The following is a 17,224-nucleotide window of genomic DNA, read 5'->3' as shown; positions in this document are numbered from 1 at the left end:
AAAAACACACCTTTTTGTAGAAGAATAAATCTAACATAGTATCTAATCTTTTACTAAATCCAGCATTGTCTATAGTTGAGACAATTATTTCTTGTTTCAACCATTTGCATACCTCAATTCTGTCTGCTTAAATAAGTAAATGAATCTGATGTGCTGGAGTGAAGTCAAAAGAAAGAAAATGATCAGGGTTTTGTGTTGACTTATTTGTGTTGATAATTAATGATCTCAAAATGTATAGTTGCTGAAGGGACAAACTCCCCTAATCAAACTCCTCTATTTACATACCAATAATGCTCCTAAGAGAACTATCCCTCATGGCAATGTTCATGAACATTTGTCTACCAACTCATTTAGCAAGGATCTCAGTAATGACCCTAAATAAAATCTGAATAACATGCATTATTTTTTGTTTCCTCAGAAAGAGCACCAACAAATTCTATTATCCCATATCTCTCTAGGGTGTTTTATCCTTACTTACTATTCCTATAAACTTACCTTGGAGTGTGTGTGACCTAATGATCACAAATTCTCAGAGCAGCATGATATAGTGGAAAGACTGATGTACCTGGAGGCTTCAGTTCAAATCCTACCTGACGTGAATTAGCTGTATAATCATGGGAAAGTCAATTACTATCTAAAAACTTCAGTTTTCACATCTGTAAAATAGAGGTAATAATACCTGTATGAAGTATCTACTTCATAGGGTTGTTTAAGGACCCCATGAAATAATATGTATAAAGCAAATTGCAAGCCTTCTACTGCTATATAAATGTCAATTGCTGTTCTTGTTATTACAGCAAAACTGCCATCTGGTTGATGACATTTATTTTCCTACTCTTTTGTGGGACCAGCATCTAGCACCTCCTCTACTTCCTTTCATTTTCTGACCACAGTTACAGATCCACAAAAGAGAAGGGGATGAGATGGTTATAGTTCCAGTAAGGCATGTGACCTGGGATCATGGGTAGCGCCAAAGAAGACACTAAATAAAGGACAGCTCCAGGACAGGGACCACACATGACAAGCAGCTTGTCCTAGTGGACAGAAGGCCAGATTCTAAGCCTAGAAGACCTGCGTTCAAACCTGTCTCAGACACATCCTGGCTATCCATCCCTAAATTCAGTAGTGTCCAGCTCTCTGTGATCCCATTTTGGGGTTCTCTTGGCAAAGATACTGAAGTGGTTTGCCATTTCCTTTTTCAGCCATCAATTAACCTCTCAGTGCTCCAGGGAACTTCTAAGGCTTAACATCACAGAGAATATGTCAAACCTACATTGCTAAGACGGAGTTTCCTCATTTGGAAAACCCAGATTTTGATGAAATCACAGATCCAGTAACAATCCATATGCTATTCTGAATGACAAAAAATGGGAAATGAGAAAAGGCAAAGTCACCAAATTTGATCAGAACTATTTCCTGCATAACTTAATAAATTTAAAGCAGGTGCCAAAACCAGAAGATCAAAAAAAAACAACAAAAAGTTGCTCCTTAGCCAGTAAATGGGCAGCTATGTGATGCAGCAGACAGAGCACTGGGCTTAGAATAAGGAAGACTCATCTTCATGGGTTCAAATCTGGCCTCAGACAGTTACTAGCTGGGCAAGTCACTTAACCCTGTTTGCCTCAGTTGCTCATCTGTGAAATGTGCTGGAGAAGGAAATGGCAAACCACTCCAGTATCTTTGCCAAGAAAATCCAAAATGGAGTCCTAAAGGATTGGACACAACTGATGACGAATGAACAACAGCAGCCAACAAACACTTATCTTATTTTCCTCCATGTTGGTGACTTTGTCAATTTGTCTTGTTCTGTTTTTGTTAATACAAAATCTCTTGTTGTAACAGATCTCCCCTTACTAAAATCAGATGTTCTTTCATTTCTTTTAACTTTATTTTTTAAATCAAATTTGAAGTCTTGTACTAATTCTAGCTTTGTTTCTGTGGAAACTATTGAGGTTATTATTATTTTTTCCTTTTGTTAAATTTTCCTTGGGATCTTTTAATCCAAAATATTTATTCATCATACCAGAAGGCCTTTTTTTTTCTAGCTTTTTTTGCTAGCTCATTTCCTCATCCTTTTGCTATCTGAGAGGCAATTCTTTTGGGAGGCTCTTGGGGGAATTCATTCCTTCCCCTTTTTGCTTATCAGGGACATGAAGGAGGGTGGGACTGAAGAGCTTGCTCAGCTCCATTGTGACTTCTCACTATGCCACCTTCCAGAAACTACCAAAGAACACTTACTTAAAGATTAACTTGGAAGAAGGGCAAAAACAGGGCACAACAAGCAGGCATTTGCAGGTTATTTTGTGTAGCAGCCTACATGTTCAGGGTTAAAAGGTATAGCAAATGCAAAATCCAATTATATTTACTGTAAGCTGACTATAAAAGATCACACAGGATTCTTTGATAAATGTTATAGAAGCATATCAAAAACCTCTTTTTCAGTTTGACTGAAAATATTTTTAAAATGTTTTCTCCGGCTTAACATTCTTTCCCTTTAGGAAAATATGTAAAATATCAAGAACAAAACCTAAGGCAGAACAGGAAATATTCCTTCTATAGTTAAGATCATCGCCTTCCCCCATTCCATGAAGAGATTGGTGCTATGGCCCATCCTCAATTCAGAAACGATTGAGAAGTGGATTGTTTTGAGGAAGCTGTCCTTGAGGGCAGTGGCCAAGGAAGGAACTGAGTTAGTTTTCCTTGAACAACTGGTGATTGTTTCCTAACATTAACCTAAAATTTTGTTTTAACATATTGTGACCTTTTCCTTGTTCAAGATTCTTATAAATGTTACCTTAGATTGAGATGAGGGCAGAGAGATGTCCAAGGGCATGGAGGAAGGAGGGGGAAGACATAGCAGTTTGGACTTTTCTCTTTCTCTAAGCTAGGCAGCTAGGTGGTGATGAAGGCACAGTCTCTGGGAGCCCCCTTGAACTGTCCTGGAATCTTTCAACTAGATCTGGCCTTCCCCTAGGGCCATAAGCCTTGCATTATCATTGGGCCCAAATCTCTACCTAGCCTCGCCCTTTATTGTCCAGCTACTTCCCCATCCTTGATATATCAGTATCCATGCCTTCAGCTACTTCCCATCCTTAATTCCATTCTCTTGGTTCCTGGACTCTGACCTCACCTGGTCCTCCTTGGACTCCTCCTCAAGACCCTCCCTAGACCCCTCCTCTAGTCACCCCAGACCATTCCTCAATCCCTCCTACAATCTTTGTGTATATAGTCTCCATCTCGCCTCCATGAAGGTGCTCAGATTCAATCTAATTCAGTAGGTTGAATCTGGCCCACTTATGAAAACAGGCATCACAAAGGGTGGGATTTCTTAAGGCAGCCCATTATGGTGAATCCCTAATAAATTTTCTCTTTTCCCTTGGCTGAGAAGGCTTGAGTAGAATTCTTTCGGCAGGACCCAGCGTGTAGGTATTTTGGGGTCTCGAGCACCCCTAGAAACCTATAGTTCCTTACCATCATCATTTTTGCTTTAACCTCTTCAGTGGCACAGTGGATAGAGCACTGGGCTTGGAATCAGGAAGACTCATTCATGAGTTCAAATCCAGCTTCGGACACTTACTAGCTGTATGACCCTGGACAAGTCACCTAACCCTGTTCACCTTGGTTCCTCATCTGTAAAAACAAGGTGGAAAAGGAAATAGCAAACCACCTCAGTGTCTTTGCCAAGAAAACCTCAAAATGGGATCACAGAGAGTCGAACACTACTGAAACAACTAAACAATGCTTGGAATCAGAAAAATGCTAAATTAATAAAGATTGTTTCTGGCAGACTTATGCCTAAAATGCAGGTATGGTATTAATTTTTTTTCTCTAACAATATGATCAAAGAGATAATTTTATTGAACAATCCTCAATCATCAACAATTCTCAGGAAGACCTTTGTTTACAAAGGTGTTCACCATTGTCCTGGGCAGAATCCTGCAAAGTCCAAATGAAAGAAAGATTTTTTATGGGTGGTGAGGTCCTCCAGATGTTAATTAATCAAATATCTGGAGACTAGTATCTTCCTCAACAACACACAGAAATTAGAAAGGATTAGCTACACAGAAAATACTTACCACCTGTCAGCTACCACCAAGTTTACAGAACTGACATGTGAACTTGAATAGCTAGTAGATATTTGGTAGCAATATTATCAAATATTTATTTTGCTAAAATTATTGCTCAAAATTGTCCTGATTTCTACCAGAGTTTCAGCTGTGGAATTATGTAGATGTTCTCACCCCTTTCCAACTGATTTAAGGTCACCTGCCACCCCAAGCGTGTCACACCTTCCCTCTGACTCCTGCCAGGCTCGAAGATTCAAGTCTGTTTTACACAATGAAGAGGCAAACAAAAACAGGAGGAAATCCGGAGCAGATATATAAAGATGCATAAACACACTTGTTGACAATCACAAGATCTATTCTAAGCAAAGCTATTCTTAACTCTACTTTCATGCTTGCCTAATTTATATTTGTTCTCATTATTCTAAAAATCAAGAATTCTGAATCACCTCTACCTAGTATATTCCATAAAATCTTTAAAACTAAAAACAACTTTCACTTACTTTAAGTTCCTATCACTTTCAAGATGTCTTTCTAAATTTAACAAAAAGCAATAAAGCAATAAAAATACCTGATTCAGAGTCATCTTAGGTATTCCCCTCAGAGAAGCAAGTACATTTTCTTTTTTTTTTTTTTTTTTTGGAGGGGGGAAGGCAGGGCAATTGGGGTTAAGTGACTTGCCCAAGGTCACACAGCTAGTACATGTGTCAAATGTCTGAGGCTGGATTTGAGCTCAGGTCCTCCTAATCCCAAGCCCAGTGTTCTACTCACTGCGCCACCTAGGTGCCCCTAAGCAAGTATATTTTATCAGAATTTTTTTCAGAAGATCAATTAATCAAAAAATGTTTGAGTGTCTTACATACATCCAACACAGGGCTAATGATGGTAGATGTTGGAAAGAAATATGCAAGCTTGCTGTGCTCAAGGAACTTATAGTATAAATGAGGAGATATATAGATGTACATAGATACACTGTCAATTACAAATACATATATAGGTAACAATACAAAGAAGTATAATGACAGAAGATAAACAGATAGATAGATAAGCATTTATAAGTGCTTACTATGTACCAGTCACAGTTCTAAGTGCTAAAGCTATAAATACAAGCAAGCAAAAGAGTCCTGGCCCTCAAGGAGTTTGCATTGTAATGGAGGAAGATGACACAGGGGGAAGGTCATCATATGGTGTGGAGATGGTTGAGAAGTGGCTTGAAGGCCTGGATTTTGGCAAGATACTGCAAAGGTTCACTTATCAAAGCCACAATATAAAGCACTAAAATGAAAAGAATTACCATAATATCAGAAAGGCAGAACAACTCACCTGTGGAGGAGAAATTTTTGCAAATATTTCTAAGGACAGTATTAGCCTCTCTCTCTCAGAGCACATTGGTTTGAAGGGCAGAAAAGCAAGAAAACTGGTGTAGGAATGAAGCCTTGGGAAATCTAGTGAGTTGGGTGGATTTTCCTATATGCTTACAGTTGAATTCACTAGAGTTGAGTGCATTCCTGCTAAATTCTAGCACATTGAGGCTTCTGGTGCTTACGAGTAGATACAGAGAATATTAATTTGATTCAATAAATATTTACTTATATATATATGTACATATGCATATATATATGCATATGCATATGTACATATATATTTATTTAAAAGCCTCTTTGAAGCCATCAATAATCACTCAAAAGAGTTTGACCTAACTATCCACACAAGAACAACCAAATGGATGGAAAAATATCAATTGCCTCAATATGATGGTGTTAGATGGTCAATATCTACATCCATCAGAAGTAGCATGACATAGTGGATAGAAAGCTGAGGTTAGAGTCACAAAAACCTGGATACAAATCCTTACTTCTGACATACTGATTTCTTGACCCTGGAAGAGTCACTTTATCTCAGTGCTCCAGTCAATTCTTTAAGGCTGTAAGGTGCAGAACAGTTGCTGGACTACTTCAGGGGATAGTTTTCTTCCTGGGGAACTCTGTATACCAATGAAATCACACATCTAGACCTGTGTATGTGTGTGTATATATCTATATACAAACACACATAAATACATATGTATGTATGAATGACACAAGGTACAAAAGGACAAGCTGGGTCTAGAAATATAATGGCAGTGGAATGGTCTGGCTTTAGGCAACTGCAAAGTTCTGTTAGTGATCTCAAACTTCTATCAGAAACAAAGGCTCATCTATCTAATATCAATATTCAATATTATTCCAGTTATACAATTCTATAATCTCTGAAGAACTAAAGGTAATAGAAGGCAATGGAGAGGGACATGGTGGTTATGAGAGGGCTGCAGTATACAATAAATAAGGAATTTTGAAGATGAATCTGTATAAAAGGTGTTACCTGGGAAATTTATGATCAAAAACAAGATTGGTTGATCAGGGGGCCAGAGAAAGGGATAACGGGCGGATAGTCCAAATGCCCCACTGGGTACCCTCTTGATGACAGAAGAAATCAAAAAAGATCCCAAGTAAATGAGGTGGATCCCCTGCGGCAAACTTAGGGGAACATAGGGACAAGAACCACACAGGATGAGGAGGCATGAATATATTGTAACATGTCATTGATTAGATCAAGGATCCATAATCTAGTGTATATATGCAAGGCACAAGACAAAAATGAAACAGTCACTTGCTTCAAGGCACTTGTACTGTACTAAGTAAAATATAACATGTAGAGAGGAAGTAACTAGAAGGTAATTTGAAGAGAGAGGGAACACTAAAAACAATTGGGGGGATTAGGGAAGTTTATGAGAGATAGTTGCACCTGAGTTAAGCTTTGACACAAAATAAGGATTATGAAAGATGGTAATGAGGAAGGAGTGCATTCCTGGCAAAGGGCACACTCTTTCACATGTGAATGCATAGAGGTAGGAGATTGCAATGTTGAGTTTGGAGATGGGAATGGCATGGTGAGGTGTGTGAAGAAATACCCCCTGGTCAATGTTCCCTCTGATTCTCTTGGCCAGATGTCAGCAAACCTCTTTCCCCTTTAATACAAATGACACTCAGCTAGGTTAAAAAGCTTTCCCAGAGAATTAAGTAGGAAAGCAAAATAAAACAAAATAATGAACTGAAGTATCGAATCATTGAATTACAAAGGCATAATGAAAATCTTCAGTTTAACCCTACCTGTGGAACAGCAAAGAGATTAATGCCTAAAGCAGTTTGAAAACTGTATCCCCAGAGGGTTACCATACACTTGAAGCTTTGAAGACTTCACAATAGTACATACAACCTCCTTGCCATAAAAAATGCAGTTTTCTGGGATTAAAACGTATTTTAAAAAAATATTTTAAATGTGTCTACCCTTGCACTCCCCTGCATATTATATTTATTCTCCTACATCTTGCTAATTACTTTCATCATCCCTAGATCTGTCTATGCTATTCATCCTCCAATGTATCTTTGGGGCTTAGTCTTACATATTTAACTACAAATCAGACTGATTCTTCCCTTCACTTAAACCTCTACCCAGCTTCTTGAACTAACCTAGTCTCAGTTCATGCGGCTTTAGATATTTCGTTGCCCCTATTTCAAAGCCCAGAAGCCTATGCTCTACACAGAGTTGTCTCTTCAGAGTTCAAAATAGTTGCCTTTGTTTTCCAATTTTAAAATTAGCTCCCTTTGCTACACCTCCCATTATGTTATAGCTTCTGGCCGGAAGTGCGTCCAGATTTCATTAATTCTCAATTCATTTGTGGAATTGAAAAGACTGACACCCATGTGGTCTAATTTATATTTCAAACCTTTGCTTGACCCAGCTACTGGAACCACCAACTTCCCTAGATTCACACACTGATGAGTCATTTGATAATTGGTTCTTGACCTCCATTGACATGGCCCTTTCAGAGAATCCCATCTTATAGCCTCAGGGAATTCCAATACTTTAAACATACAGTAATAATGCAGACAATTTCTTCCTAGAATAAGAGAAATGTTGTTTTATAACAAGGTTGCACTTTCTCAGAATTCCTTTACATAAATTAACTGGAAATAAAGGTGGAAGAGGCAGCATCCAGAGTACAGGATTTGGGGTCAAAGAACTTGGATTCAAATTCTGACTCTTCTATGTAATACCTGGGTGACTTTGGGCAAGTCATTTTACCTTCCAGAGCTCAGTTTATTTGTGTGTAAAATGAGATAGACTAGACAAGCACTCCATGAAGGGAGTGGAAAAATGACTCCTGATGTTTGTGAGAAGAGACTCCAAATCTGAAAGTTTTAGAAAGAAATTTATTAGGTCATTAGGAGAGCTTGCCAAAAAGGAGGCGTGCCTCCCTGTAGTCCAGCTCCAGAAGGTTTATGTTATAGAATATTTAGACAAGGGTTCCCCCACAACCACATAGGAAAGCAACTTGACTGAAACACAGGACAACCCAAAACACAAGCTTGGGTGGATCATCACAATCCTAGGCATATTAACCCAAAACAAGAATGCTTTTGGTACATCTAGGATCTGAGAGAACCCAAATACCTTGTGGCCATCTGCAGCTTTCCCAGAGAGTTACTGGGGTCAAGAGACAGTCTGGATATGGACAAGCTCCAATCACATAAGGTTGAATTTAAGCAGTATAATTTTTCCTGAACAGTATAATGAATCATTTTTTCCATACTCCCAATAACCAAGAGCTGTAACTTTTCCCTTTGGCCATATGTACTCTCTTTGTTTGAGCCAACTCTCTCCAGGGCCATTTATAAGGGCAGTATGCATCTTCATAATGCTGGGGATGTTTCTGTAACAACTGTCCCTGCTACAACTGCTCAGTAAACACTCTATCTAAAAATTAATTAAGGTTGGCTGATGGGAAGCACACTGTTAGGGCACATAAACAGTAGTATTCAAGAATGGTCCTTCTGGGTCACCCCTAGAGCCCTGGGTGAAGGAACAGTGGTGGCCACCCTGTGGGGACCCAAGGGTGAATTAGGAAGAGTGAGGCCAGAGGGACTGCCACACTTAAAAATGCACCACACTTCCCCCAATAGAATGGAAGCTCCTGGGGGGGGAGGGGCTGTTTCATTTTTGTCACTGTATCCCTGGTACCTCACATAGGGCCTGACTTAACAAATGATTCCTCATAGATTGAAGCAGTGTGATGAAGTGAAAAAAAAAGTGATGAACTTGGAGCTACTTTGCCAGCTCTGTATCCGGTTCCTGTGTGATCTTGGATGAGTCCCTTGTCCTTCTCGAGGGCCCTCTGCAAAATAGAGTTTGGACTAAATGAACTCTAAGATAGTTTCTAGCTCTAAACACATGACACCACAATTTTTATATGACTATTCCTTTAGTCTTTTTTTTTTGGAGGGGGAAAGGCAGGGCATTTGGGGCTAAGTGACTTGCCCAAGGTCACACAGCCAGTAAGTGTGTCAAGTGTCTGAGGCTGGATTTGAACTCAGGTCCTCCTGACTCCATGGCCTGTGCTCTTCTTACTGTGCCACCTAGCTGCCCCTACTCCTTTAGTCTTAATAAAATGCTGATAAAACAGACTGGAACTTAAGAATTCCTGATTATATACTGATTAGCTTGAAACATCAGTAAATTTCTACTGGGGACCTAAGACCTGTAACAAGACTGATGTAGTGCTGAACCAGATACACCTTGGGGCCTATTGATTCCACAGCAAGCCCTGTCAAGCAGTGGTTAAATCCCCCTTACCTAGGGAAAAGGCTGGTATCAGAGTATGGAGCTAGTTTGAACCTAGATGCAGAAATTAAGTGTTCCTTGCTTCCAAAGCTAAAGAGATACAAGGCCTAGGTCATTTTAACTTAATTTAGTCAATGTCCACCAATCTGGTCCCCTTAAAAAAACAAGTTGTTAATATAAAAGTGTATTTTTCATCTAAGACCCCTTGAACACATCAAGTATTTGGGTGACAGACACCCTTTTGTTTTATAAAAGATTAGGGCCTAAAAGAAAAAAACCAAGACAAAGAAGGTCAATGGTGCCTTTAAAGTCAGTCACACAAAGATAAAAGAAGGCCAGCTGGTTAAAAAAAAAAAAAAAGCCTTCTTTTGACTATAAGTAAAAGATTCTATTATAACAAGTCTTTCAAATTTTTATCATTTCAAAGGAACATCTCAAGGTCAATAGTGTTTTAAAAATCATTGATAATAACCTTCTGTTTAATAATTTATGAAACAGGTAATCCATGTATAACTTACAGAGACGTTGTGAGGCTTGATTACTGAGAAATCAGAGATTCTTAAATTTAATTATTACGTACCAATGAAGCCTAATCATTAAGGTGTTTTCCCCCCGTTGACGACCTGTGATTTCCTTGGTGCAGTCAGCTCCCAATGAGAAATCTCCCTCTACCAAGGCAGACCAGAAACTGTTCTACAATTTATAATCCAAAAGAGTTGCCTGAGGCACTGTGAAGCTAAGTGACTGGCCCAGGATTAAACAGCTAGTATGTGGCAGAGGTAATACATGAATCTAGGTCTTCTAAACTCTAAGGCTAGTTCCCCATCCAATAAACCTGCTGCCTTGCTGTTATTAATAATGAACAGACATTTATATAGTATTTTAGGGTGACATATTAGCTCTAATTTGATCCTCAGAAGTTCCCTATGAGGTATGCATTGCCAAGTACTATTATCCAAGTTCTGTTAAAGGAACTCAGGATGAAAAGTTAAACAATTTAAGTAATTACACTGCTACTAAACGACAGTTAGGATTCAAATCCTGAACAAGTATTCTTTATTCCCTTTCATCGCACTCTAAGATTAAAAATCTGATGTTTCAAATCCACTTATTCTCTACTGTTCTGGCCAAAAACTCTAAGGGTCTTCCCAGTCTGATTCTTTGTGAAGGCAAACTAGGCTATCTCTTGCCTCAGTTTTTACCTCTCCTTTAATTACTGCATGGGCGTTTTGTCAGACAAACTGAGACCTGGGAAAGACCTTAGCTTAAAAAGGCCATGTCTCCTTCTGCATCCAGGGCCATCCCCAGTCATCTTGACCAAGTCTTGCCACTTGACTCTGACCACTGTGGAGGAGGGTGTGAGGCTGATGACTTTGCACAGTTCTGCCTCACTTAAAAATTCAATTCACTTTCAAGTCAAGCCATCACCCTCCTGATGTCATTGGTCCTCTTAGAGAACAAAGGGTGAACAACTGGACATCCCATGCATAGAGCTCATATTCTCATCCCTTACCTTAACCCTCTCTCAATCTTCCTACCCCAATACACACACACACACACACACACACACACACACACACACTCTGAAGTGCAGACTATATTTCTTAAACTTATAGAAGATCAACTAATGAGCTATTGGGTTAAAGAACTCATTGAAAGGAAACAAACATTGCAGAGTTATCTTAACACCTGCTCCTTCTGGCTTTTACATGAGTTCATGACTAGAAACTAGCTAAAGCTGTATCAATTCTACAGCTGTTAAACTTTTCCCATCAGACCCCAATCACTTTCTTTTCTTTATATGGATCCTAAATGCATATTTCCTGTGGTGAGCTAGAAATGTTTTATTGTCAAGGTTCCTTCTTTTCCACTTTCAAGCGCAAATAGTCATCAGAATAAACTGGAGCTTCTAACTAAAGAAAGAACAGCTGGATTAAAAAGAACCGCCCCCCTCCAAAAAAAACCCACCAAAAAAAACAAAACAAAAACTCCCAAATCTGAAGTAGGTTTACCGATGAACACATTCATTCTAAGAGAGCCTCTTCATAAATAAATACTGCTAATATTCACTTTTTAAAAGGTACAAATGTTGTTTGCGTACCAGTCTTGGAGAAAAATTTAAATGGAACTCCTATCTCCTCTTTGCTTAAATTGTGTTGCTGACAAGAATACTCAGGAGCCATTCCATTATAAAGGTGCTTTAAGAACCTAGTGAAGGCAACCTAAAAGCAGTATGCTGATAATCATACCACTAGGTAACTCCTAAGTTTCTATAGAGTAATCATTATTTTTTCTTTGCTTCAAGGGAGATAGTAATATGGTCATTGTTTAAGATTCATGGGAACCAATTGTTCATTTGTCCAATTAAGTAAAATAACATTATAGTAATATAATATATTAGTGAGACTATCGATGAGACACTTTTTTAAAGGACATTCTGTTCTAGTTGTCACCTTTTACCAAGAAGAAATAAACTAGGTTAAGAGCATAAACTGACACTGGAAACTTACTGGCTGGAGACACAAAAACCCTCTCACTACAAATTAGCCTGCTTATTGCCAGAACCCTCAACCCCAAAGGCCTCTGTGGCGTGCACAGTCATACTGTTACCATCTTGGTCTCATGAAGTTGAGTAACAACACCCAGAAGATAAATTTGAAGCTTATCTATTCTCACGCACATTTTGTTCTGCTCCAACTAACATGCTGCTTTGTGATACAGTACATCGGGCTAATGAACTGATGGCAAACACTTCAATCCCCTAGGGTAATAGTTCCCAACCTTTTTGAGTATGAAGGACTCTCTTTTTCTTTCATTTTAAAATTAACAAGCATATATTCCCCCCTCCCTCAACTCCTACCAATTTAAAGGAAAAGAAAAAAAGAACAAAACGCTAGTAACAAATATGCTGTCAGGCAAAACAAATTCCCTGAACCTATTATACTACGATAAACTCATAAAGCATACGCTCATATTTTGTTCAGCCATTTCTTAAGGAGCATTCATTTAGTTTTCAGTACTTTGCCACCTCAAGAAGAGTTGCCATAAATATTTTTGTCCATATAGGACCTTTTCATTTTCCTTTCGTCTTTTTGGGGAATAGGCCTAGTAATGATATCACTAAGTCAAACTGTACAAACAATGCACAGATTAGTGACTTCTGGGGCATAGTTCCAAATTTCTTTCCAAAATGGCTGTCCATTAAGAGTTCAATAATACGCCTGTTTTCACACAGCCCCTACAAAACTGTCATATTAGTTTTCTAACTCTGACAGTCTGATGGATTGGATAAGGCTGGACCTCAGAGTTGCAGTTCTCTAAATATTAGTGATTTGGAGGAGTTTGCTTGTTTTTTCAAATGGCTGTTGATAGCTCTGATATCTTCATTTGAGAACTGCTTGTTCATATCCTTTAAACATTTATTAATTAGGGAATGAAAGAGCATTTTTAAACATTAAAAACATTATGGACTCCTATATGATATTTGCTGCTGTATATTAAGAAAATAAAAGCTACTATGAGTTCAGTAGCTTTTAAATGAAATTTTACTTTATTCATCTCAATCTCTTCTGTATATATTTGAAAGGCAATAAATCATAGTGGATGCAATGTTGGCCTCAAAGTCAGGAAGATCTGTGTTTAAATTCCACCTCTGACATTTACTAGCTGAGAAACTATGGGTAACTCTCTTAATCTAGGGCAAAATAAAGATCAAAATAACAATACTTAGTGTACATACGGGTTTCTGGACCCCATCGAATAACTGAGTCCTCACCCTTCTCCCTACCCATTGATGTTCCTGACCTATAGTAGGATATAATGTTTTGGAACATGTAACCATATTACTAAATTTAAGGACTGGGTTTGTTTTTAAGTTTTACTGGTAACAGCAACATTGTGAGATGACTATGATTGACTTAGCTCTTCTCAGCAATGTAAGGATCTAAGACAATTTTAAAAGACTCATTATGGAAAATGCTATCCACATCTAGAGAAAGAACTGATGGAGTCTGAGTGCAGACTGAAGCATACTATTTTCACCTTCACTTTTTTGTGGTTTTTTCCCCTTTTGTTCTGTTTCTTCTTTCACAACATGAATAATAAGGAAATGTTTTACATGATTGTACAAATATAACCTATATCAAATTGCTTACTGTCTTAGGGAGGAGGGGGGGAAGGAGAAAATTTGGACCTCAAAATTTTATTTAAAAAATGTTAAAATTGTCTTATATGTAATTGGAAAAAATAAAATAAAGAAAAAAGTTTTACTCATGTCTTTTGCTTTCAAAATATATAAATTTTCTGAATATACCTCTATTCCCCTCTCTTCCCCAGTGAGTCTTCCCTAATAACAAAGATCACACACACACACACACACACACACACACACACACACACACACACACACTCTCATGCATATTTAACACACTGAGTATGTCTAACAACATATGCAACATTCCACATGAGGTGATGTTCTGGAAAATTACAATTTTTTTTTCTTTGATACATTACAAGAGTGGCACAGTTCTACAGCATTTGATAAGAAAGTATAAGTGTTAAATGGCATGTTCTTTGGGCAGTAGCACAATAACTTGGTAGTACTGAACATTACTTTCTGCAGGTTACATGGAGAAAAAAAATTGATTTATTTAAATCAACAGAGGGTAACAAAGAAGATTGACTTAGGCAGTCAGCTGGCTTTACAATGCCCTGGTATATTTTCCATTGCTTGGTAGAATCCCAGCTGGAAGTTAAGGGTATTGGTAAGAAAAGAAGGTGCCGTATACCTTTATAAGAGGAAAGGCAAATAGACTGCATCCTTCCTGCATGCAAAGGGGAAGACATATCTGACCGAAAAGGGTGTTGAGACCTGTTGTACTTCTCAATGTCTAAAGGTCTTTGTTGAAAATACCACACTTCCAAAAGTCTGCATGGCCTAAGAAAACATTTCTTCCAAATTTACACTCACAACAGAAAGACTGTATATATTAGGAACAGGGGGAAAGAGGCTGTACATGGGAGAATGATAAAAACTGGGGAATCATCTAGCTGGTTGTTTATTAAACTAAACAACAAAACTATTTTGGCTAACGTATTCATAAGAATCCAGAGTACTTCAAAATGAATTGGCAAAACTGGAGGGAAGTGTTTTAAGCCTGTGTGCACCAATAAATCACGGTAAATGAGCAAAGACAGATAATGGTCAAGACAGGATTCATTTTGGAGCTTCAACACCCAAAAGTTGAACAAGGGGCATACACAGATTTATCTAAATGATAAGAACCTAGAGCTTGAAAGGTACATAAATAACAATTTCATCCATTTTTCTAAGAAGTATCACATGCAGTCAAATGCTTTAAGCAATATGGGAAGTTTGCTTTATTTCTTTTTACTCTTAAAGAGCTACCCATACCCCAATTATCCCTCCCATTTTGTTGATAGCACACTCTGACAAAGATTAAGAATATTTTTCACTTCATCTCAACTCATTTTTTAAAAAAAGTTTCTATAACTTGTAAAATTTGGTATGAAACTTTTTTTTCTTGAGTTTGGACTCAAAACTCAAATTAGCTGGTTTCTTCCTTAATACTTTATTACTTTCTTTACCCCATAACACCTTTCTGTATATATTTCTCCTTTAAATTCATACAATGGGAATAAACAGCATCCCCTTAATTTTCCTCCATCACAAGAATAATATATCTAGATCCGGAAGGGACCATAGAGGTCATCTAATTCAAACTCCTTTTTTATACAGATGAGGATACAAACCTAAAAGGTTCATAGTAGATGACAGGAAGATCACTCAGAAGGTCCTCTGACTCCAAATTCAGTGTTCCATCTACTGTACCATGAATACTCCTATTTTTCCTTATTAAAAAATATACATATATATATATATGTATACACATACATATAAACACATGAGAGTGTCCATGGAAAAACAAATGGCTTAAGTTAATTCATTTTTCAAGCTACTGCCTGAAAGAGGAAAAGGTGAGATTGTACAAATACTCTTCCTCTCATAAGCTTCCCATTTCTGTTTAATAACAAATTGTGCATGAAGACTCATGCCGTCTGTTCTCTAGTTTTTATCAAGCAAATGGCCTATGTCTACAAAGACAAAATGATGGAGGTGACTGAATAACATAAATGAAACAAAGGAAAAGAAATCAACCAACCAACAAGTATTTGCCAAGCATCTACTAAGAGCTCTGTGGCCTAGTTTAGGGAATACAAGAGAAATAAAAGGCATGCTCTTGCTCAGTAAGTTTACAAGCCTTATAAAACAACAGTACATATGGCACATACTTCTAGTCTCATGATTTCATCAGTGAGGATTTTCCCTCCCCCATGCAAATAGTTCACATGTTAAAAGATTTTTTTTGAATTACAGGGGTAAAAAATTCATCACCTGGCAGCCAACCTTCTGGCAAGGTGCCTCTCCACCCTAATTCAGGCTAGCCTCAGACAAGAATCAATATGGGATCCATAGAAAAGACTTTCCATCTGGTAGGATTTGCCAGAGTTTGCCCTAATCTGTAACATCAAGAAGTCTTAAGTGACCATGCCAAGAGAGTAAGATTTTAGTCAGAGGTTTGCTGGAGCAGGCAAGTTTTCAGCTTGAGCATTTACACCTGGAAATTGGCATACCTAGATAACAGAGTTTGAGTTATTATTTTGGTGATTGCCTAGACTTAAGAAAGTGATAGAGAAATGTTCATAATACAGGTTAAATTAGAAGTGTGTTTTGTATGCACACTTTTTTTTTGTGGAGAACTGTTGTTTGCTATTTACTTTCACATCCTTAGCTTTAGTAGAGGTATCATTAAATAATTAAGTGATGTGGTACAGCCCGAAAATTCAACAGGAGTCTGAGTAGTCAGGAAAGCTTCATGGAATTAGAGAAGGCTTAAAAGTAGGATATAATTAAAGAAAGGGGAAATAAAACATTAATGAACAGAGGCTTATATCACAAAACCATATAATTTCAAATTATTGGAGATTGTGCAATTCAACACTCCCATTTTACTGAGAAGACTAACTTGATTTGGGTTTAAGTTGTTTCAGTAGTGTCTGACTCCTCCGTGACCCCACTTGGGGTTTTCTTGGTAAAGATACTGAAATATCTTTCTCCTTCTCCAGATCATTTTACAGATGAGGAAACTGAGGCAAACAGGGTTGACTCGTCCAAGATCACACAGCTACTAAAAGTCTGAGACTGGATCGTCTTCCTGACACCAGGCCGGACACTCAATCCATGGTGTCATCTAGTTGCTGATTTAGGTTGGACGGTGGAAAGATTGGATTTATTTTGAGTTGAGACGCCGGGTTCGAATTCCAGCTCTGCCACTCTATACTACTCAGTTACCTTGGACAAGTCCATTCACCTCTTTGGGCATCATCTGTAAAATGAGGGGCTTGGACTTAACAAGACTAGGAGACGCTTCCAGTTCTAAGTCTAGGGACCCAAGTTTTCCTGACACTGTTCCCTCCAT

At 38.0% G+C, this 17,224-nt stretch overlaps 1 protein-coding gene across 2 annotated transcripts in view; it reads right to left on the bottom strand.

Moving 5' to 3' along the window:
• Positions 1-17,224, bottom strand: part of NMNAT3 (nicotinamide nucleotide adenylyltransferase 3) — a 144,359-nt gene that overhangs the window by 126,507 nt on the left and 628 nt on the right. The window lies entirely within an intron of this gene.

Source organism: Trichosurus vulpecula, chromosome 2 (assembly GCF_011100635.1).
Source record: "Trichosurus vulpecula isolate mTriVul1 chromosome 2, mTriVul1.pri, whole genome shotgun sequence".
NCBI lineage: Eukaryota > Metazoa > Chordata > Mammalia > Diprotodontia > Phalangeridae > Trichosurus > Trichosurus vulpecula.
The sequence above is the reverse complement of the archived record's forward strand: the minus strand, read 5'-3'. Positions and strand labels throughout refer to the sequence as shown.